This window comes from Bos indicus, chromosome 10, assembly GCF_029378745.1.
Source record: "Bos indicus isolate NIAB-ARS_2022 breed Sahiwal x Tharparkar chromosome 10, NIAB-ARS_B.indTharparkar_mat_pri_1.0, whole genome shotgun sequence".
Lineage (NCBI taxonomy): Eukaryota > Metazoa > Chordata > Mammalia > Artiodactyla > Bovidae > Bos > Bos indicus.
The window spans coordinates 100,958,424-100,982,858 of NC_091769.1; the positions used below are offsets into that span (position 1 = coordinate 100,958,424).

The following is a 24,435-nucleotide window of genomic DNA, read 5'->3' on the forward strand; positions in this document are numbered from 1 at the left end:
ATGTATTATATTTAAGAGATTGCTTTTATTCTGAAATTAAATTCTTACTGATTTTTTTTCCTAGTTTGTTCAAAGGTCCATTGTTTTATAGAATTATAGTACAGCTGTTGTTCAGTCACCAAGTCGTGACTGATTCTTCTCACTCCATGGACTGTAGCACACCAGGCTTCCCTGACCCTCACCACCTTCCAGACTTTGCCAAGTTCATGTCCACTGAGTCAGTGAAGCCATCTAGCCATCTCATCCTCTGTCGTCCCCTTCTCCTCTTGCCTGCAATCTTTCCCAGCATCAGGGTCTTTTCCAATGAGTCGGCTCTTTGCATCAGGTGGCCAAAGGACTGGAGCTTCAGTACTGATATTCAGGACTGATTTCCTTTAGGATGGACTGTTTGATCTCCTTGCAGTCCAAGGGACTCTCAAGAGTCTTCTCCGGAACCACAGTTGGAAAGCATCAATTTTTCGGCGCTCAGCCTTCTTTATGGTCCAACTCTCACATTCATACACGACTACTGGAAAAACCACAGGCTCGACGATATGGACCTTTGTCAGCAAAATGATATCTTTTCTTTATAGTACACTGTCTAGGTTAGTTATAGTGGTAGCAAGTGGCAATTTTTAAAGCTCTTATTTGCAAAAAAAAAGAAAAGAAAGAAAAGAACATTTTCTTCTGAAATTTATTAATCCACGGAAACTAAAAGTCTGAAAAAAACTGATTCAGGCAACAAAGCACCAACATGCCCGCTGTCTGTTCAAGGAAAGAGAGTGAGGGTCCTCTGTACCTGTAGCTTTAGTGCCTCTGAAAGTGAAAAGCTAAAGTGTTAGTCGCTCTGTCATGTCCAACTCTGCGACCCCATGGACTGCTGCCTACCAGGCTCCTCTGTCCATGGAATTCTCCAGGCAAAAATACTGGAGTGGGTTGCCATTCCCTTCTCCAGGGGATCTTCCCAACCCAGGGATCGAACCCAGGTCTCCTGCATTGCAGGCAAATTCTTTACCATCTGAGCCACCAGGGAAGCTCCAGTACCTTCACTTGTCCAATAACATCTGGAATATCCTGAAAGGCCCAGCCTCTGCACTGAGCCCTGCCTGGCTCTCAGCATCCCAGCACCTACTTGGCTTCTGGGTGATCACTTCATTTACCCCAAGAGCCCCAACAAGAAGCACCACTTCAGAAGAAAGGCCCAGTCTTAAACTAGTCCAAGGTGGGGGCAGGCTAAGGGAGACACTGAATCCAACTTATTATAGGCAAAGAGACTTCAAAGTCTCCATCCCAAGGCTCAAACAGCCATAACCGAATTGGTATTTCTTCTCGAATTCAAGGCAGGGCCAGGTCACACTGACTCACTTCCAGGGTCCAGTTTTCATCTTGGAGGCTGCGGCCCCAGCAGGCTCACTGCCCTTTGATCTGGTTGGAACCGGAGTGTTACAAACACCCTTGTATTAAGCTATCTCCCGTCTGCCTGAGGGCATTGGTCTGGAATGCGAGAAGCGGAGTTCCAAATAGTGAAGGCCCAAGTCTTCATTTACGTTACATTTTTATCTGGTAGGCTGGCTAATGTGCCTTCTATGGAAGGCAGTGACGGGGTACCCTGTGGTGTGCAATAAGGCAGACTGGCATTGTAAGGCAGGACTAGAGGGTTCTGTCTCTACCTCCATCCTCTGGGCCAGGAATTCAGGGGAAGAACAAGAGAAACCACAAGCGAGCAGCAGAACTCTGAATTATACTTTTATTAACCACCCGCAGGCATCTGCGGAGTCCCTAGGAGCTCTGAGCTATAAAGACGCAAAGGAGGTGTCACCATCCCCAGCCATCAAAGCCTCCGTGTTCCACCAGCCCCCCCAGGGGCAATGAATCATTTCAAGAGCGCCTTCTCCTCCGTTCTGGGGGCCTTCTCCTCCTCGACTTGACACTGCAGGTCTCCATTTTCAAAATCAGAATGTACAAAAAGTCCCTTTAACTGGAAGCTATTCTGTGCGGAAGAACGTGCAGTCAACAGCAAACATCCCCAGCGGCACAGCCAGGATCTTCCTATCTCCTGGACAATTTACTAAAAACTCCCACCCCTGAGTTCGCAGGTTGAGGGCGTCTGCGGTGCCAAATTGCCTGCTGGTGACAGAGAGACTCCAGCACGTTCTACGTTGCTCAGGGAAAAACGGAAAAGTTCGAGAGACGTGTCCTTGACAAACGGAGGCTCCGAACATCACCTGTGCCGTCTGCACCGAGAGGCTTTAAATGCGGGATAATCAGAGATAGTGAGAAAGCAGCTCACATATCTTCCACCAGCCTATCCCACACCAGTCATAATTCCCCAAATTTCAAGAAGCCCCAAGTCCTGGGGCGACTGCTTCTCGCAAACACAGAAATCGTGTGGCAGAACCACTGTGACTTTGATTCCTCCATACAGAAAAGGTAGTGCTTTAATATCATGCTTACTGGACATCCATCATCCAAACACAATGCAACAATTGTCGGGCAGAGAGAGAATATATTCTGTGGGGTAGAAGCAAGCAAATAGAAAAAACACGAGCGTCTCCACACACTGAGGAAACGATTCTCGTTGGAATAATGGGACGTGCACAAGAATGTTTCTGGCTGGCCTTAAAAGAAAGAAACTCTTTCAGAGAGCAGCGACCTTAAACATCTTATCAGCCTTTGAAGTTATGCACAATGACATCCTTTGGTTCCTTGCCCGGGGCAGAGGTTTAAGCTCTAAGACTCCATTTACTTACCAAGAATTGTAGAAATATTTTCACTGCGGCAGGAGGCAAAAGAGGCAATTTTTTGCCTTTTTGGGATCGTGAGGTAGGGGAAAACATCCTTCATAGGGGGCACCTCATTGTGCTAAGGGGGTCAAGAGTTATAGATCTGACTTTCTGGGGTTAATCTCCTTTGTTCTTAGTCTTCTGAACCATTCGGATCAGTTTTGTGAAACTCACATCAAAGCCACAGAAGCAGAGTAGGTTCTGATGCTGCCACCCTCCTACTAACCCATTTCTGGTCCAACCTGCCCTACCAATACCAGCCCTCCTTACTGACATCGCCACATCTCTGCAACCCATCTCCGCCACCGCCCTTCAAACAAAAGGGCCCCTCCAGCTTCCCCCATGGACAGAGGAGTCTGGCAGGCTATAGTCCATGGGGTCGCAAAGGGTTGGACACGACTGAAGTGACCTAGTGCGCGGCACGCACGCACGGTGGGTCCCTCGGTCTGGCCGACCACTCCGTCTCCGCACAGCGTGTGCGCAGCTGGCACAGTGCTGAGGGTGTCACGAGTACTCAGTGGCAGTAGTCGTAGTGTTAGCTGCTCAGTCGTGCCCAACTCTTTGCAACCCCATGGACTGTAGCCCTCTAGGCTCCTCTGTCCATGGAATTCTCCAGGAAAGAATACTGCAGTGGGTTGCCGTTCCCTTCTCCAGAGGATCTTCCCAACCCAGGGATCGAACCCGGGTCTCCTGCATTGCAGGCGGATTCTCTACCGTCTGAGCTACAGGGAAGCCCTACTCAAGACACGCGCATAGAATAAAGGCCCGGTGACTCCCACTCCAACATTTTCTTTTTCCTTTCTGCCAGATAGCTGCTGCCTTGGGGTACACTCCGTGTGTAGGGCCTTGCCCATGACTCAGTCTTGGACATCAGAATCTTCTCTTGCCAAAGCTATCTGGTTCCTCTGCTTTTGTTTTAATCTCATGCCATGGCAAAAGTTCTTTTGCAAAGACTCCAAAAAGCTGGAAATCCACAGAGACTGGGAACCTTGTAATAATAGTCACCTACGGAAAGGTAACAATGTCTACACATTTTCATGACTTTCTAAGCTACGTAAAACTAATTACTGAACTGGAGCCAACCACTTGAAGGAAAACAGAAGGAAATCTGTGGCCTCGAGATTTATCTTTCTTCTTCAAAGAACTCAGAGCTGCTTCCATAGTACATGATGTTAGGATAGGCCTTGGGCCAATCATTGTAAAGAGCATCTGAAAAACCACTCTGAATTGTGTGCTCCGTTGTTTTGTAAAGGATATAACTATTTGTTTGCTTAAGTGAGGCTATAAGGATTGCTGGAAAGGCCTGTGAAAATATTAGCCGAACCCGAGTCCCTACCAGCACGCAGAGGCGTGCAGTTCACACATGTGGCACCACATCAAGCTCCCTCTGACTTAAAGGCACGAATAGTGCATAGACGAGGCGAACCCGCTCCAACAGGCAGGCGGCTTTAGTTCACAGTGGAAATGTAAACGCGACCCCTAGTTGAAGATAGCCTTTAACTCCAACATACACAATAAAACAAGCTCTTCACTGGGGCCTGAAGGGCATCGTCACGTGGGCTGTGCTGATTTCTCCTCGTTGAAGGCGACGGGAGGTCAACGCGAAGGGGCTCTTTCGAACACCCCCTTTGGCAAGGGCTCATGGAGGGTTTCCTCACTTGAAAACCTTCAAGAGACCCCACCTGGTCCAGAGGGCTCCGTCCGGCCTTCACAGCAATGAAGACACAGAGCTCCCCATAATCACACAACGGGGACAATTTGATAAAGAAGAGCTCTGCAAAGCAGTGGTTGTGGGTTAATCAAGTTAAAAGACAAGCCCAATTAAGGACCCTTTCCTTAAATAATATGTAAAAATAAAGAAAGCAGAACACAGGAGGTATAATCCCCAAATACACAACTTGCAATTCCTAATAAAGCAGAAACGCAGAACGTCTCCTAACAAGATGTTCAATACCCAATTAGGATCCGCAGCCCCTGAACAGCTATTTAATTACCCTGGAGATGAATCCCCTGGGTGGCAGGCCCCAAGGGTCCTTTCTAGCCAATGCCATTGCTCATTGGGAAGTCAGGGAAAATGAATATCTAGGTTAGGTTTGATGCTCACAACTTTTCAAGGGTTACTCAGATCTTAGAAATAAAGATTGGCAGATCAAGGGGAGAGCACAGACACGATCGTTTGGTTCATTAGAATCATGAAATAAAGTCTCTTTTTGCAGTTGTAAGGAGCCAGCTCAAGTTAGCTTCCCAAAGAGTGGAAGGAAAATACTCTCAGAGAGGCATATGAAAGTCAAGCATGGAAAAGGGCAGGAGAAAGCAAAACAAAAAAACCTGAGCGATTGCTCTTCGGGGACTTTCTTCCTTTCGTTTTTTGTTGCTTTGTTTTAGCAAGAAGGAAACAGAGTCGGGGTTCCACCTAGAATGCTTGTTGTTCACTCCTTTTCTTTACTTCCGTTCTGTTTCAATTAAAAAAAAATTGGTAATGGCTGCATACGGACAAAATTCAAAAGGTTAGAAAGGATATGCAGTGAGTGAGAAGTAAGTAATCTTATCACCCCTGTCGCCAGCCACCCAATTCTACTCCTGCGCAGTAAACAAACAGAAAACAGCAATGACTACCAGAGTTGGAGGTGAGGGAGGCAAAGAAAAGAAAGAAAAAAACCCTAAAACAATGATCTAAATCTGGTGTATCCTTTCAGACATAATCTATGCAAATATCAGCAGTTCTTTTCTTTGTTAAAAGACGAGAAAAAAACAAAAACTGTTTTTTGTAAACCGTACTTGGCATTTTTCACTTAAAATATCTTCAAAGTCATTCCCAATCAGTAAATACAGAGATGCCTTATTTTGCACAAGGGCAAGCTCATTTGTCAGATAAATTGCAAGAAATGAACTGCTTGCCCCAAATTACGCATCTTCATTTCAGCTAACGTTACCAGCGTGTCTTTCTCTAGCAACTGTATCAATTCTTACACCACCCCCGCCCCCAGCAATGTGAGTCTGCTCCTCACCTTGGCTAACACACAGCACTACTAGCTGTTTTGAACTTCACCAACCTGACAAGTGGGGCTTCCCTCATAGCTCAGTTGGTAAAGAATCTGCCTGCAATGCAGGAGAGCCGGGTTTGATTCCTGGGTGGAGAAGATTCCCTGGAGAAGGAAGTGGCTACCCGCTCCAGTATTCTTGCCTGGAGAATCCCATGGACAGAGGAGCTTGGCAGGCTACAGTCAATGGTGTCGCAAGAGTCAGACAGGACTGAGAAACTAAAGGGAGAGAGACCCTGACAAGTAAACATGATCTCCTAAAGTTTTAGTTTCTATTTCTCTTATCAGCAGGGAGGGTGAGGATCTTTTCATATCTTTAGATCAGTCGCTCAGTTGTGTCCGACTCTTTGTGACCCCATGAATCGCAGCACGCCAGGCCTCCCTGTCCATCACCAACTCCCGGAGTTCACCTAAACTCACGTCCATCGAGTCAGTGATGCCATCCAGCCATCTCATCCTCTGTCGTCCCCTTCTCCTCCAGCCCCCAATCCCTCCCAGCATCAGAGTCTTTTCCAATGAGTCAACTCTTCGCATGAGGTGGCCAAAGGACTGGAGTTTCAGCTTTAGCATCATTCCTTCCAAAGCAATCCCAGGGCTGATCTCCTTCAGAATGGACTGGTTGGATCTCCTTGCAGTCCAAGGGACTCTCAAGAGTCTTCTCCAACACCAGAGTTCAAAAGCATCAATTCATATCTTTAAGACCCATTTATTTTCTTCCTTGTCAACTGCATGTTCATATCTTAAGAGAATTTGTCACTTTTTTTTTTCATCAAAGGCAGCCTCTCTAGCAGATAATATCCACACTGGTCTTTTGTACAGTTCTTTGTAGCTCTTTAAGCCCATTCGTATATTGTCTAATTTTATAACTGCCCATCAACAGAGGAATGCATAAAGAAGATACGGTACCTATATACAAGGGAATATTACTCAGCCATAAAAAAGAACAAAATAATGCCATTTGCAGCAACATGGATGCACGCAGAGATTATCATACTAAGTGAAGACAGTCAGACAGAGACAGACAAATGTCCTATGATATTGTTTATATGTGGAATCTAAAAAAAAAAAAAGCGGGTATAAATGAACTTATCTCAAAAACAGAAAGAGAATTACATATGTAGATTACATACTCATGGCTATCGGGATAAGGGGAGGGGATAAACTGGGAGATTGGGATTGACGTCTACATAGTACTACATAAAAACTAGAGAACTGTTAAGAACCTCTGTCTAGCACAGGGAGCTCTACTCAACGCTCTGCAGTGACCTACGTGGGACACGAATCTGACTCATTTTGCTGCACACCTAAGACTATTAACAACACAGCACCGTAAACCAACTACACAGCAATACAGTTTTTAAAAAAACACTAAAAAATAATTGCAATAAGCTGGTAAGGACGCATAAAGATGTTACTCCCATTTTATAGGCAGGGAAGCCAAGGTTTTGATTGTCTGAAGGTCTGACCAAAGAGCTCACCGGAGGTTTACAGCCAAGACTAGAATTTGTGTAGCTTACCTTTCAGTCGAACGATTTGTGCGTGCATTCCTGTGGGTGTTAACTACACTAAGATGCCTTTTAGATTGCAGAAAGGATGAAAAAAGAAAATAAGTCTCTTTTTTCCTACTGATAACTTTGCATTTTCTATGTACCTGGCCAGTTTTCGTTGTACAGCAACAGGAGAAACTAAAACTGTACTTGTTCTCATTCTGTCGTTCAGCCAAAAGCCGAGACAAGCACTGACTCTTGCACTTCAGCCTGTTATCAGCACCCTGGAAGGGCTGAGTACCAGGTGGAGGAGAGACAGAGGAGGACTGATGCACCCTCCCCCAAAGAGGGGGACCCAGAGAGGACCTCCCATGTTGAATGTTCAGGGGGCAGAATCAGGACACAAACTCCTATAGCCCTCTGAGGACAGAGGAGGAGAAGGTCACGAGTCACAGGGGCTGGTCAATCTGGTGCTATTGACAAGGAATGCTTCTGGGTTCAACCCGGAATACTGATTGCCAAGTATCCTCTAGCCTCTCCTTGGGCAGCTGGTCTCTGGTCTACCAGAAAGGGGCTCAGGGGTAGAAGATAACCAGCTAATTTGGGGAAAGAGACAGGAAGGACCTAAAAGCTGGAAAACCTTCTTCTGCCCTGTCTTGCAGGGCGGGGGGGTGGGCAGTTGGGCAGGGGAATCCAGAGCTGTTAGCGATGGGGACAAAAGCAGAAAGAGGAAAAACACAATCAGAGCTGCCTCTGAGGGCCTGGTGGCTGCCACCGGACCCTGAGGGGCAGGAAAGGGCTCGGTGGGCCCTGCGGAGGTTCAGGCTGGGCTGGGGCAGGCGGGGAGCGTGGCGGGCAGGCACTCTTGCACCACACAGGGCTTCCATCCGAAACTCTCGAGATTGTCACCCAAGGTCTCAACCGTCTGCAAGGCCAGTGGCCAGAACGTATGATGAGTGGCGTTTCACAAATCTGAGCTGATGCCTTCAGTGAAAGGCATCCATTTCATCCTCTAATTCAGTTACGGAGACCCACTCCAGTCTTCTGGCCTGGAGAATCCAGGGACAGAGGAGCCCGGCCAGGCCACAGTCCATGGGGTCGCAGAGAGTCAGACACAACGGAGCGGCTAACACTTCAGCTCATCTATTCCCTTCAAAGGCAGCCCTTTCCACAGAACTCTCCCCCTAATTTCCACTCTTAGTAAAAGGTTAGTATTCACCCTTTGGAAAAATTCTGGGAGACCAAGCAAGTCCGGATTATGCAGAAATGCCCTGGCGCATGCTGGAGCCCCGGGCCCACACATGAGGAGGAGGCTGAGAGGTGCAGTCTGCTGAACACCTGAAAGGTGGGCCATTCTCAGAGAGGCGAAACCACTTTGAGGGGCGCCACCCCTGGCTTCAGCCAGCAGGACCTGAGAGCTACCCGTGTTCCGCCCTCCAGCCCGACTACGCCTGGCTGGCCGGTTACAGCAGGCCTCCCAGCAGGTCTGCAGCATTAGAGCCACCCACTGGGGCGGGGCCGGTGCTGAAGGCAGAGATTCCACTGCACGGAGGAGGTGCTTAACATCACGCAACAGGTGAGCTCATATTATGCAGAAGTTAGGTACTAAAGCCAAAACGCAAGGCAAAAACAGCAAGTACAGACATGTCAACCACAAACTGGCACTTGCCGAGAGTATCTGCCAGCGAGTGAATAACAATAAGGGCATTCTTCATCCATCTCTGCAGGCTGAACCCTGAGCTGCTGCAGCTGCCAACCTTCAACACCCCCTGAGGGGTGCTCAGGTGGACGGTGAGGCACTCTGTGCTCCAGGGAAACTGGTGGAGCAGGTCTTCAGACAGTTAAGGTATTTCCAGGAACTGATTTCATGATCCTAGTCCTTGCATCTCCTCATATCTAAAGAACCACTAAATCCCTACCCGGTGATGTCAGCTCCTCGTGACCGGCAGAAAACCTTTTGTAAAATGAGTCCTCGATTGCACTGAACTCCCCTTCACCTACATCCTATATCTTGACCTTCCCCCCTGCCGCTATGGAGCTCTCCCAGAGCATCTGAGGGGCTGCCTCCCAGGCTGCAGTCCTCATTTTGCCCCAAATAAAACTTAACCTGCAACTCTCAGTGTGTGTGTCTTTTCAGTCAACAGACAAAATTATTTTAAAATTTAAAAATTAAGATGGAGGAACGTTAAAGATGTGAAATAGGAGGGAAGGCGTTCCCTCCTATTGGACTTCCCTGGTGGCGCAGACGGTAAAGAATCTGCCTGCAAAGCAGGAGACCGGATTCAATCCCTGGGTCTGGAAGAGCCCCTGGAGAAGGGAATTGGCAACCCACTCCAATATTTTTGCCTAGAAAATTCCATGGACAGAGGAGCCTGGTGGGCTACAGTTCATGGGTTGCGAAGAGTCAGACTCGACTGAGAGACTTTCACTGTCAGGAAGAAGGGGACAGGGCGCCACCTTTAAAGGAATCACATACTCCTGCACGCGTGCTCAGTCCCCTCAGTCGAGTCCGTCTCTTTGCGACCCCCTGGACTGTAGTCCGCCCGGCTCCTCTGTCCATGGGATTCTCCAGGCAAGGATACTGGAGTGGGTTGCCATTTCCTCCTCCAGGGGATCTTCCCAACCCAAGGATCGAACCAGGGTCTCCTGCACTGCAGGTGGATTCTTTACTAACTGAGCCATCATGGAAGCTTTGACAGCCCTGTGTACGTGACGAAACTGGCTAGAGCCTACTGGGTCCACGATGGCAGAGGATGCGACTTCTAGGGCACCTTGAGTCCTTGAGTCCCACCTGATGCATTAGCATCTAAACGACGCAGCCACCAGCACCATGACGGTTCTGAGGCCGACCTTAAGGGGCCAAGGTGTAGGTGGCAGCCCAGTTTCCTGGAGACCTTCCCCCTAAAAGTTGGACTAATAATCCCACTCCTTAGCCTATGAAATTATCCAGCCCGTCAAAACTAAGCACACTGTATATCGAGGCCTCTCGCCTTCTGATAGACCACGCTCTGTCCATCTCAGCATGTTCATCCCAAAGCTCTTCTCGCCTTTTGAGACCGACTGTATCTGTCTCTGGAAGATGGACCTCTCTAAATAAACCACCTTCTTACTGAACACTTTGTCTCTCACGGAATTCTTCCTGCAGTGAGACACAAAGAACCTGAGCTTCACTAAGAGCTGAGACCAGGTGTGTGGTCTCGATTAATGGGCAGTGGGTTCAGGTCTCAAGCCTGGGTTCTGGCCGGGCTGTGCAGTTTCAGATGTAAAAATTCACCACGTGTCGTGACTGATGGGACAAGAAGGACAGACTTGCTCATCCTTCTACAGACATCGTTTTCTCTCTGTCTACCTTGGCCAGGAACATACGGCTAAAACCTGCATGAATTATCTCCACGTGTACAAAGCACAGAGGGCAGAGAACAAGTGAGTTAGTGCAGGGAAGAGGCAGTGGGAAGAAAGAAAATAAGCTGAGTGAGCCAGGAGCTCAAAGCTGAGGGGCAGGGTGGGTGGAGGTGAGCAGAGCCCCTCTATTGGGCTGATCCCGGGGGGAGGGTCTAGACAGGGCCAGGCAAGCCGGAAGGCTCAGGCTCAGAGACAGGGGTGTGCCCAGGTTAGGGAACCGATAAAGACAGCCAGCTTGGGCTTCGCAGGTGGCACTCGTGAGAAAAAACCCGCCTGCCAGTACAGGAGACATAAGAGACGCGAGTTCGATCCCTGGGTGGGGAAGATCCCCTGGAGGAGGGCATGGCAACCCACTGCAGTGTTCTTGCCTGGAGAATCCCACAGACAGAGGAGCCTGGCGGGCTGCGGTCAGTGGGCTCGAGAAGAGTGAGAGACGACTGAGTGACAGCCAAGGATACAACACACAAGAGAACCAAGACTCAAGGCCGTGGCTGCACAAGGTGACGGGGCTCTGCAAGGACGTCCTTCACTCCGCACAGGCGACATTTCCGTCTGAGGATCCGGGCACGCCCGTCCCTCGGGGGAGGCGAACATCAGGGCGAGGGGCGAAGCCAGCCAAGCAGCACGGCCACAAGCGGGCCCTGGGGAGCCACCTGGAAGACAGGGCGGCCACGGGACAAGGTGGTGCAACTGAGTGCTCGCGCCCTTCCGAGACTCTCGCTGCATCCTGCAACCTACTCGCCTCAGAGCAGGCTTCAGCCGCTCTGACCTCGAAACACCTCTCCATCCATCACTGAAGACGCCCACTTGGCCTTTCAGCACCTGAGGAAGACACAGCTCTTCTGAAAGGTGAGAAAGTGCAACGACGAGGTCGCAGGACGGACTTCTCTGGTCCAGGGGTTGACAGTCCACCTGCATCGCGGAGGCCACAGCTTCAGTCCCCGGTCCAAGAAGACGCACATCCTGCAGAGCGACTAAACCCACGAGCCACAGGCCCCGAGCCTGCCCACCACGACTCGAGTCCAGGAGGCCACGCTCTGCAAGGAGAGAACCACCGCAGAGAGCCCGCTCACCGCGACGGAGCGGGCCTGCCTCCTGCAGCTGCAGAAAAGGCCACACACAGCCACGAAGAGCCGGCACAGCCACGAACGAGGACATAAGATAAAAACCAGCAACAGAGCCAGGACTGTCACTTTCTACCCGCCGTATCAGAACTTCTGCGTACAGTTCGGGTCTGGAAGCCAAGTTCCCTCACCCCCGAAGGGAGGGGGTCGGGAAAGAGCAGAGATGCTCTCTGAGGAGAAAGAGGCCGCTACGCTAGTTCAAATACACCCTGGGGGAGAGGTGGTCTCTCCAAGGCAGTGAGGGTCCGCCCAGAGACTCTTCCTGGCACAAGCCCATCATGAGCATCAGCAAGACCAGGACGTGGCCACGCGCCTCCCCAGGGTCACAGAAGAAAGAACGGGGCCACCCCTCGGCCCGCCTGTCTTGACTGGAGGCAAAGAGGGGCAACCATGCCCTGCCCCTCAGTTACGCATCCAGCTCAGTCCTGATGCAGACGCTCTGGACACCAAAACTCTAGCCCTGGGCTTTATGCTTCACGAACAGCGGCAAACTTGTCACTGATTTTAGAAGCAACTCCAGCTCCGGTTTAAAAGCCTGAGTCTCGTTACTTTATCACGACTTATGGTTGTGGATCCAAAATTACACCACCCAGCAAGTATTACTTGCTTGCAAGTGATTTACGTTCTGTTATCTCTGAGGAAATTCAAAAGAAAGAGAAAACCGGTTACACCACTTACTGGATGTGTCCCGCATGCCCAGTCACCGGGACAAGTGCTCCACACAGGGCCCTGAGGCCGTAACTTTCTCAGGACCACACAGCTGACCGCCAGACAAGCCAACGCTGGAAACCAGGCTCCTCTTCCTAACTTTGCTCTGTGGCCTCCAGACACAGTCTCAGCTCAGAAATTTCCAACAGATTGCTCCAGATTACTTAGATCATGCAACACCTACCATGCCCATGCCTAGACTGCAGCCATGAAATGAAAGGATGCTTGCTCCTTGGAAGAAAAGCTATGAGCAACCTAGACAGCATATTAAAAAGCAGAGACATCACTTTGCCTACAGAGGTCTGTCTAGTCAAAGCTATGGTTTTTCCAATGGTCATGTATGGATGTGAGAAGGCTAAGCACCGAAGAACTGATGCTTTCAAACTGTGGTACTGGAATCTTCTCCAATACTTTGGCCTCCTGATGCCAAGAGCCAACTCATTGGAAAAGACCCAGACACTGGGAAAGATTGAAGGCGGGAGGAGAAGGGGGTAACAGAGGATGAGATGGCTGGATGGCATCACTGACTCAATGGACATGAGTTTGGGCAAACTCCGGGAGACAGTTAAGGACAGGGAAGCTTGGCACACTGCAGTTCATGGGGTCACAAAGAATCAGACATGACTTAGTGACTGAACAACATGCCTAGGCCAACTGGAAAGGATGCTGGTAATAAATAATAGGTATGGGGGTCCAGGCGCCTTCTGGCTGAAATCAGGCCTGAGTGTGAGCTCAGGGATACGGAAGGTACAGCTTCAGCTGAGATGACCGGGAATGTAACCTTACACCAGACATGGAACCGAAAGCCATGCCAGAAATGTTCTGTCCCACCCGTCTGTAGAACAAGGTCTTCAAAGGGTTACGACAAGGACATTACACAAACCTTGACGCTGTCAAAACTACGCTGAATTAAACTGATAGAGGATGTTCCATTTCAGAACACGCCTGTGTTACATCCTGATGAGGAGGCATCAAAAGAAAATGAATTCGGACCACTTTCGTATGATGACATCTGCATTACCACAGCGATTCACCTATCAAACTAATTTAGGCTTGCAGCCCAAATCAACACTGCTGTCAGAGAGTTGATTTCTATTCATTTAAAAACTTCCAGGCTCAAGAGTGATCAGTGGGAATTTTAATGCCTTGGGAAAAGAGAGAAAAAATAGTAAATGTTACTGCACACAGGGACGAGACTGGAGCTCACGATTCCACCAGCAAGTGTTCCTAGAGCGTCTGGTGCAAGCTTCCATCCCACGCAAGGAAGAGGTGCTCAGCCTGCATCCGCATGGGGCCACGGTCCCATCCAAAGACACTGACCACGAGGAGGCGAGGGTGACCACCGCCACTAGTCAGGTGCCGTCCCACACGCTAGTCCCTCAGTGGCGTCTGACTCTTCGCAACCCCATGGACTAGTCCACCAGGCTCCTCCCTCCATGGAATTCTCCAGGTAAGAACACTGGAGTGGGTTGCCATTTCCTTCTCCAGGGTACTGTCCCATGGGCTTCAGCATATTAATACTCACCAAGTACTATTGATTAATAGTTCCATTTTACAGATGAGTAATTCTCCAAGCCAGGTTTCAACAGTAAGTGAACCGTGAACTTCCAAATTTTCAAGCTGGATTTAGAAAAGGCAGGGGAACCAGAAATCAAATTGCCAACATCCGTTGGATTATCAATAAAGCAAGAGAGTTCCAGAAAAAGCATCTATTTCTGCTTTATTGACTATGCCAAAGCCTCTGACTGTGTAGATCACAACAAACTGTGGGAAATTCTTAAAGACATGGGAATACCAGACCACCTGACCTGCCTCCAGAGAAACCTGTACGCAGGTCAAGAAGCAACAGTGAGATCTGGACATAGAACAACAGACTGGTTCCAAGTTGGGAAAGGAGTACGTCAAGGCTGTATATTGTCACCCTGCTTATTTAACTTCTATGCAGAGTACATCATGAGAAACACTGAGCTGGATAAAGCACAAGCTGGAATCAAGATTGCCAGGAGACATAGCAATAACCTCAGATATGCATATGACACCACACTTACGGCAGAAAGTGAAGAGGAACTAAAGAGCCTCTTGATGAAAGTGAAAGAGGAGAGTGAAAAAGTTGGCTCAAAGCTCAACATTCAGAAAACAAAGATCATGGCATCCGGTCCCATCACTTCAAGGCAAACAAATGGGTAAACAGTGCAAACAGTGTCAGACTTTATTTTTTTGGGCTCCAAAATCACTGCAGATGGTGACTGCAGCCATGAAATTAAAAGACGCTTACTCCTTGGAAGGAAAGTTATGACCAACCTAGACAGCATATTAAAAAGCAGAGACATTACTTTGCCAACAAAGGTCCGTCTAGTCAAGGCTATGGTTTTTCCAGTGGTCATATATGGATGTGAGAATTGGACCATAAAGAAAGCTGAGTGCCAAAGAATTGATGCTTTTGAACTGTGGTTGTAGAAGACTCCTGAGAGTCCTTTGAACTGCAAGAAGATCCAACTAGTCAATCCTAAAGGAAATCAGTCCTGAATGTTCATTGGAAGGACTGATGCTGAAGCTGAAACTCCAATCCTTTGGCCACCTGATGCAAAGAACTGACTCATTGGAAAAGACCCTGAAGTTGGGAAAGATTGAAGACGGGAGGAGAAGGGGATGACAGAGGACGAGATGGTTGGATGGCATCAATGACTGAAAGGTTGTTGTTGAATCACGCGAAGACACCAGGATTCTTGGCCCCCGGAAGAGAAGAATTCAATCCAGGGCCAGAGACGAGGCTTGATCGCTCAGAGCTTTTGTGTAATAAAGACTTATTAAAGTATAAAGGAGATAGAGAAAGCTTCTGACATAGGCATCAGAAGGGGGCAGAAAGAGTACCCACTTGCTAGTGTTAGCAATGAAGTTATATACTCTCCAGTGAATCCAAAGAATGTCTGGAGGTTGTAAAGACCTCACCAGACCTACTCCCATAATTTACATTTTAAGATCACAGAATTAGCCAGAAGGTTTAATCCAGAGACTGTCCTCAGGCAGGATACATCCTTGTAAAGACCAGGTCTACTCCTATAATTTACATTTTAAGATAACAGAAGGTTTAATCCAGAGACTGTCCTCAGGCAGGATACATTATTGTTATATAATCCTAAGGAATGTAGAGAAGGAAAAATGTTTGTCCTTTCTTCCTCCTTGAGAATTCCAGACCCCTCTCTCCTTGGGGACCCCTAGACTCCTTATCAACCTGCCTAAGAAATGACTCTCTCATGACTTGATGAACATGAGTTTGAGTAAACTCTGGGAGTTGGTGATGGACAGGGAGGCCTGGCGTGCTGCAGTTCATGGGGTCGCAAGGAGTCGACACAACCGAGCCACTGAACTCACTGACTGACAGATGAGTAAACTGAGTTGCGTTAAGTAATTACTATTTAAACAGTGAGATCTCCCTGGTGGTCCTGTGGGTGAGAATCCACCTTGCAATGCAGGGGATGTGGGTTCAATCTCTGGTCCAGGAGATGTGACATGCCAAGGGACAACCAGGCTCGAGTGCCCCAACGACTGAACCCACGTGTTCTAGCATCCGTGCCCCACAACGAAAGAAGCCCCCACCATGAAAAACCGGGGCCCCACCCCTGGAGAGGAGCCCACGCATGACAGTGAGGGCCCAGTCAGTGCAGCCAAAAAGAAAGAAAGAAATAGACGAGTTTCATATAACTTTAAGGTTCTGTCTCACCTGCTCCTCACAGAACCATGACGAGACAGGCAGCACTGGACACGCCCCACGGCCACACAAAGTCTCAATGGCAGAACCACGCTAGGAGGCAGGGCCCGTGGCTGCCAACTCACGATTCCTCTAGTGAGAGAGCAGGAAAGGCCGATCTGTGCGCTCCTGACAAGGAGTCCTACAGGTGTTCACTCAGGAGGAGATCACCTCCTGTCCGGGCAGTACCCACGGACGAGGGGTGATGGGGGCTTCGAGGGCGGCTGGTGTCCGGAAGGGCGGAGAGCAGAGGGACGCTGAACACGGCCAAAGGAGCCACAGGGGAGTGTGAGGGCGGACGGCCTGACGGACGTCTGCAGGTCAACCAGTGGGTCAGTGTGGCCTGAAAGAGGCTCAGCGGGGTGAGCTCAGGGAGACAGCCACGGCGGGAAACGGGCGCCGCGATGGACCGTCTGCTGCGCGACAGGACAGAAGGAAGGAAAATGTTACGCTTTCCCTGGTGATCCAGTGGTTAGACATCCATCTTCCAGTGCAGGGGACACAGGTTCAGTCCTGGTGGGGGGTTATTAATAAGACCCCACATGCCACAACTAAGCCCGCTTGCCATAACGAAAGACCCCGCGTGTGGCGACTAAGAGCAACGCAGCCAAATAAATGAATAAATAATAAAATCAAAGTGCACGCTTTCCAGAAGGTGAATTTAGAGCGAAAAAGTGAAAGTAAAAGTTGCTTAGTCATCTCCAACTCTTTGTGACCCCATGGACTATACAGTCCATGGAATCCTCCCTTCTCCAGGGGAATCTTCCCAACCCAGGGATCGAACCCAGGTCTCCCGAGTTGCAGGCGGATTCTTTACCAGCTGAGCCACAAGGGAAGCCCAAGAATACTGGAGTGGGTACTCTATCCCTTCTCCAGCAGATCTTCCCAACCCAGGAATTGAACCCGGGTCTCTGGGCATTGCAGGTGGATTCTTTACCAACTGAGCTATGAGGGAACCCTAAATTTAGAGTTAGGGGAGAATGAAAAAAATAATATTTAAGGAGACAAGTAGGATAATTGTGACTGCTGAATAAATTACAGAATAAGTAATATAGAATAAATTACTGTATATTCTAAATTATAATTATTCTAAATTATAAATAAATATAGAACTAGTATACGACTGAGCGACTGAGCACGCATGCACGCATAAGAATAAATAGAACCAACTCTCCGAACTGAAGGACTTTAATGAGACGGAAAAAGAACCCAGAGCATCTCCATAATAATGTCTGCAGCTCAAATCTCGTCTTTGAATTGTTTCTAACTTTATCCTTTTTCTGTGGCTAATCCTCGGGTTGACTCACACGCTCTCACTCCCTGCTAAAAAGTGAAACTACATATCACCCTCATTAATAATAAACGGAGAAGACTCGGGTTCCTGCACTCAACAGGAAAGGCATCAAGACGGAACAAGCTCTCAGAGTACAGCTGAAGGTGACAACGACCCATCGCCCTTCGATGGCTCCAAAACCCTCCCGTGGACAGCCTTGCCCAAACCCACCTGTTCCGTGTCGAACTGTGTCCCCTCCAAAACCATGCAGAAGCCCGAACTCCCAGGACCTCAGAACGTGACCTTATTCGGAAACACGTAGATGCAATTACTTAAGATGATGTTTTGCTGGAGTAAGGTGGGCCCTAAATCCAGTGTGAGAGGCGCCCTTATGAGGAGAGAAAAGACTCAGAGATATACACATGGACAAAGGCACCCGATGCTGGGGGCAGAGGCTGGAGCTCTGTTGCCACAGCCGGGGAATGCCGAGGACCGGCAGCGCTACCAGAAGCTAGAGAGAGGCCCCGGAGGGTCCCACAGAGACTTCAGTCTGCGCAGCGCGGCCAGGACCTCGATCTCGGAGTTCCAGGTTCCAGGATATAAGAGAGAAAAAGTTTCTGTTGCCCTAATTAAAGCCACTTCCCTGGTGATTAAAGTTCCCTCCCTGGTGGTCCAGTGGCTAAGACTCTGCACTCCTAACGCAGGGGGCCCAGGTTTGATCCCTCATCAGGGACCAAACTGAGAGTTTGCCACAACTAAAGATCCCACGTGCTGCAGCGAAGATCGCGCGTGCCAGGACTAAGACCTGGCACAGCCAAATAAATACATACACTTTTTAATTAAAAAGGATTTGTTAAAAGCCATTCAGTTTGCAATGCAGGAGACCCCAGTTTGATCCCTGGGTTGGGAAGATCCACTGGAGAAGGGATAGGCTACCTACTCCAGTATTCTTGGGCTTCCCTTGTGGCTCAGCTGGTAAAGAATCTACCTGCAATGTGGGAGACTTGGGTTCGATCCCTGGGTTGGGAAGATCCCGTGGAGGAGGGAAAGGCAACCCACTCCAACATTCTGACCTGGAGAATTCCATGGGCTGTATAGTCTGTGGGGTAGCAAAGAGTCGGACACGACTGAGAGACTTTCATTGTACATTTTGTTATAGCAGCCCTAGGGCACTAATACACTGGCTTCACTACAGCCTCTGGGACGTAGGACAGCAAAGGAAAAGCCAGCACACCTGGAGACCAGGGTTCCAGGCTCCAGTCTGCAGCCACCCCTCAGCTGGAGCTCCACCCAGCATCCTTGTCTTTGAAAGGGAGCATTTTAACCTAAGCGAGCATCGCATCCTCTTTCAGGTTTGAAACTCTGTGCTCCATCACACCCCAGCCAAGAAAATCCTCTGCTCGAGCATCTCCTGAGGGTGAGAGCGTGATGGGGCTGAAAGAGGAAAACACTTGCAAATTCAAGAACCCTCCCATCACCAGTAGAAGTCAAGGAGAAAGGGAAAAGAGTGATTGGCGGTGGTCCCTGCCTTTACCATATGCCACATAATCGTTGCACCTTCACGTCAAACCTGGCCTGCAGCCCTCGTGCCACGGCGAGTTAATACAAAGAGACACTGCGAGCTGCCAGACACAGAAAGTTAATACACGGGATAAGAGACTCTCCACAACCCACACGGCGTTTCCCAAACCTGCTCGTGTCAAGGTCATTTAACCCCAGAAATACGAAACCTGCTGCCTGCAGAAGACAAAAAACGAAAAAGGAAGGCTGGCGCTGAAACTGTCCCTCAACCCGCATCCAGTCACACAAATCAGCTTTTCAGCTGGGGGCTCTCAAAACCGCTAGAAGCTGATGCTTATGAAACAAACCCCGCTAGGAGAGACCAACAAGAAATCCCTGGAAAACCCTCACTCAGACGCACCATTCCACTTTACCTTTTTTTTCCAAGAGTAAATTGCGGCTGTCAAATCACACCCTTTCATTACTGTCATGGACTCATTTTAAGAACAGCTAATCAGAAAAGCCTACAGAGGTATTTAATCAGATTTTTTCCTCTCCCAATGACCTAATGTTTTGGTATGAAACTGCTGCCAGCTCACGCTGGGTAGAAATTTAGCACTGTCAGCATTTAATTATTATTTTATCACAGATTTCTTTACTTTCCTACAGGGAAGAAATAACATATGTTTTTTAAAATGCAACAAATGCTTACCTTTTAAAATCGCAAGACGCCACCCTCACTAGTTTGCTTTGTCAAAAATCACCAGCTGGGGAGACGGGACAGGTCACGGAAACGCACTTTTGAGTTAAGAAGAGGTACTGCTATCACCAGCTTCAATCTTCCGGAACACTGAGACAATGCGGTGAAAATGGACGTCCTGCTGGTTTTCAGGGCGTGAGACACTCATGACTCATTCAGGTTCGTGTGTGACTGCGGCGACATGGTCCAAACGGCATCCCCAGGCCTGTGACCTCCGAGTGGAGCTCTCAGCTTCACTCTCCTCCTCCCCTTCCCTCCAGGAAACTTCGCCTTTTCTTCTCTAAGGTGGGAATAGAAGAGCAGGGAGGAAAAAGGACAGACAGAAAAAGGAAGGGAAGACGGGCGTGCAGGTGGGACCCTGACTCCCTTTCCTTGGCCGCTACCCTCGGAGTCTAGAGACTCAAGCCGACCCGAGACGCTGAGTCTGGAGGACAAGAGACAGCGGACAGGGACCAGATGTCTAGATGTGTCCCTCAAGCCAGTTTCGCTTTCACTTCATCCTCGCCACTCAGCTGACGTCTCTTTTTAGAAAAATAGCCATTTCATCATCACCACCACACACACACACACCAAAAAAAAAACCCTCTTCATTTGCCTCTCTTCCCCTTTACCCAGAGTTCCTGCTTCAGAGTCGAGCTCTGAACGAGCTGAGGATGCTCGGCACAGACAGCCATCAGCAGATATTTACCGAGCACCTCCTGTGAGCGTTTGCCGAAGGGGTGACGTGGTGTAAACCCAGGTACAGAGTGGTATCCGGGAAAGAGTTCCATGCAAGCAAGCAGGCTGGTCGTTCTTCAGAGCATGGTATGGATGATTCACAAGCAAGAAAGGCTCCCCCAGCTCATGCTCTTCAGCTCCAGAGGCACCTGGGCCACCGGCGCACCTCATTCCGAAGCGGAACTTAAGACTGCTCCCCCGAATCTGTCCTTCCACCCCCCCCAAATATCTCTCATCTTAGTAAATTCCACCTCCGAGATTCTGTCAGCATCCAAAGACCTCCTTGTCCCTCCCATTTCCATGCAATGCACCAGAATGTTATCTTCATCTTCACTTGATCCCGTGGAGCCCAGGGGCATCACTCACTTGGCCTCCAGGACTAACCCTAGCCCAAGGTTTCCCATAAATAAACCCAGCACCCCTCCCCAAAGCAGATCAGCTCCAGGGCCTCCACCGGGCCCTGCTCCCCCACACATTCCTGCTGCTGCAATTCCACAAACGAGCCAGGACCCCTTCGTCGCCCTTGGGGTCTTGGCTTACGCTGCACCCTCCGCCTGGAAGCTCTTCTTTCCACCATTAGCGTAATAAGCGCCTCCTTCTGGATTTTAAGGTTCTGTAAGGGGGAAGCCCGTGGTGGTCCCATGGTTAAGAACCTGCCTGGCAGTGCCGGGCACATGGGTTTGATCCCTGGCCTGGGAAGATCCCACAGGGCGGTGCAGCAACGAGGCCTGCGTACCACAGCCACTGAGTCTGCCGTCTGGCGCCCAAGAGCGGAAAGGAGGCAGCAGAAGCCCTGCACCCTGGAGCCCGCGCGCCACGGCAGGAAAAGCCAGCGCAGTGAGCAGCCCACAGGCAGGAGCCCCGGTTCTGCGCAACTGGAGAGCGCAGCAGGGAAGACTCAGCACAGCCAGAAGGAAACACACAGAGAGATTTTAGTAATGCAGAAGAAAGGATAGCAGTGTCCTGTGATGACGGTGCGGGGACAGCCTCCCCGGAGCTGACCCCTAACATTCACGTCCTCCACAGCTTCTCACAACTGGCAGCTGTTCGCCTGTCTATGTGCTTGTTAATTACACACACAGTCCTCGCAAGCAGAGGCCTCCTCTGTCCTTTTTACGGCTACAACCCTAACAAGTAGCACGAAGCCTGGCACAAATCAGAGATTCAACATTTGTTTAAATGAAGGAAACGAGTGTTTGTTATTCATTTCCCAGGAAGAGATAAGTAACATATGGCTTCCCTGGTGGCTCAGATGGTAAAGAATCTGCCTGCGATGCAGGAGACGCAGGTTTGATCCCTGGGTCGGGAAGATCCCCTGGAGAAGGGAATGGCTACCCACTCCAGTCTTCTCGCCTGGAGAATCCCATGGACAGAGGAGCCTGGAGGGCTACAGTCCATGAGATCACAAGAGTTGGATACAACTTAGTGACTACACGACCACCACCAGGACCGTATACATAAATGTAAGTGTTGACTCATGTCAAAGCTCACATAACATTGTGAAGCAACTATACAGCAATAAAAATTAATTAACTTTTTAAGAAGATATTGAACCAAGCAGCCAAAGGAAAGAAAGCTTACACATGTCTTGGATCATGGATGGTTCGCCCCTTCGAGGAAAACCTTTAAGTTGAGCTGTACATCAGTCTTCCTTTTCAGTTCCCACAGTCTGATCCAGATTATCCGAGGGCAGCAACGGAGCAAAAGCAATGGAGGTGAGGAGTGGGTGGAGCCTCAGAGTCAGGGAAAGAACAGCAGAGATGGAAAGGCGTGGTCACCCTGAGTGAGCAGCGGGCTGACTTTGGCCCAGCTCTGCACACCTGTAGCCTGGCCTGCCTTCTTCTGTCTCCTGAGTAAGTGTTAGTCGCTCAGTTGTGCCCAACTCTTTGCAGCCACATGGACTGCAGCCCACCAGGCCCCTCTGTCCATGAGATTTCCCAGGCAAGGATACTGCAGCGGGTTGCCATTTCCTTCTCCAGGGATCGAACCCGGGTCTCCTGCACTGCAGGCAGATTCTTTACCAACTGAGCTACGAGGGAAGCCCTCTGTCTCCTCGGGGAAGGGAATTCCTCCACCAGATGGCTGTGTTCTGACACTGAGCATTTTACAGACGCGTGGCTACTCTCTAGACACGCAGTAAACATCGAGAGTCAACCTCCAAGAAACCTTGGTGCTGCCAGGAAACCCTGGTCATGACAAATCAATTCAACATACGTATGTCGAGGCAGATAGTGTTCGAGTCAATGGAGGTTCAGAGCTAAAATTTAAAACACAGTACCCGCCTGTAAGACACTTACAGACCACAGAAGGAGGCAGTTATCCACGTAGCATCTGTGCCGACATGGCTTCCCAGGTGGCACAGTGGTGAAGAGCCCGCCTGCCAAGGCAGGTCGACGTGGAAGACACAGGTTCCATCTCTGGGTCCAGAAGAGTCCCTGGAGAAGGGAATGACAACCACTCTCGTATTCTTCCCTGGAAAACGCCACGGGCAGGGGAGTCTGGCAGGCTGCAGTCCACAGGGTCACAAAGAGCTGGGGACACAACTGAGCCCACACAGCACACACACAGCCTCAGACTCACACCCACAGGGCAGCACCATCACCAGCAGCGGACAGGAGCTGCGCTCGTGCACTGAGTCTCTGCAGTCGGGCCAGACTCTGTGTGACCCCACGGGCTGCCGCCTGCCAGGCTCCTCTGTCCACAGGATTCTCCAGGCAAGAATACCGGAGCGGGCGCCGTGCCCTCCTCCAGGGGATGCCCCCAACCCAGGGGTCGAACCCGTGTCCCTTACGTCTACCTGCACTGGCAGGCGGGTTCTTTACCACTAGCCCCACCACTGGGGTGGATGCTATTACAACTCGGGACCCAGGAAGGTCTGCCTCTTCCCCTCACCCCACCTCCTTCACTTTACCAACCATCGAACGAGTCACAGGAACAAGGGCCTAGCAGGGAATCAAAATTTGACTTTATCAGGAGCTCAGCCTATCCAGCAACCTGAAGGATTACTCACCAGGGCGTGAGAATGAGGCGAAACACTTGGAGTCACCCGGTAATTTCTAAGGCGCAGTGATCTTGCCCACCATGGCTGCGGCCCATTTCACATCCTACAATTCGGTCTAGGCTTCACACCTGCTCCACCCAAGCGGGGCAAAGCACAGCTGGGGGAGGAGCTGAAACACAGAGCCCCTGCAGCTCGTCCCACGATGTAGAGTGAATGTCGTCCCCATTTTACAGACAAAGAAACGGGCTTGTAAAGGGACCGACGGCCCAAGATCGTACAGTCACGGGATGGCTGCTGCTGCTGCTAAGTCGCTTCAGTCATGTCCGACTCTGTGCGACCCCATAGACGGCAGCCCACCAGGCTTCCCCGTCCCTGGGATTCTCCAGGCAAGAACACTGGAGTGGGTTGCCATTTCTTTCTCCAATAGATGAAAGTGAAAGTGAAGTCGCTCAGTCATGTCCGACCCTCAGCGACCTCATGGACTGCAGCCCACCAGGCTCCTCCATCCATGGGATTTTCCAGGCAAGAGTACTGGAGTGGGGTGCCATCGCCTTCTCCTGGGATGGCTGAGGAGGGTCTAAACCCAGGTCTTTTGATCTCAACTTGAGTTCACGACTCTGGTACTGAGCCTCACCGTGATAGGAGATGTCATACACATGAAGTGACACGTCCTCGGAGGAAGCAGACTTTATGGCCAATCCATCATCACAGTCAGCAACCTAAAAGCAACTGTTTCTAGAAATTGCAAATTGGGGAACGACTTTAGCCACCTGGATTGTGTGGTGTGCTCAGTTGCTAAGTCATGTCAACTCACACAGAGTCGGCCCTTTTCGACCCCATGGGCTGCAGCACGCAGCTCTCCAGTGACCTCTCCGTGGCCACTCGGCACACTCGGTGCATGCTGTCCCCTTG

General features: G+C 49.9%; 1 protein-coding gene across 9 annotated transcripts in view; it reads right to left on the reverse strand.

The window, feature by feature from the left end:
* The window catches only part of FOXN3 (forkhead box N3), a 452,985-nt gene that overhangs the window by 387,503 nt on the left and 41,047 nt on the right, over positions 1–24,435 (reverse strand). The window contains exon 1 of one of the 9 annotated variants that reach the window (XM_070796762.1): positions 19,758–22,779. The exons of the other annotated variants lie outside the window; for them this stretch is intronic. The gene's annotated coding sequence lies outside the window, so the exon portion shown is untranslated. Of the gene's footprint in view, positions 1–19,757; positions 22,780–24,435 lie in introns of those variants that run through there. 9 annotated transcript variants of the gene reach the window in all.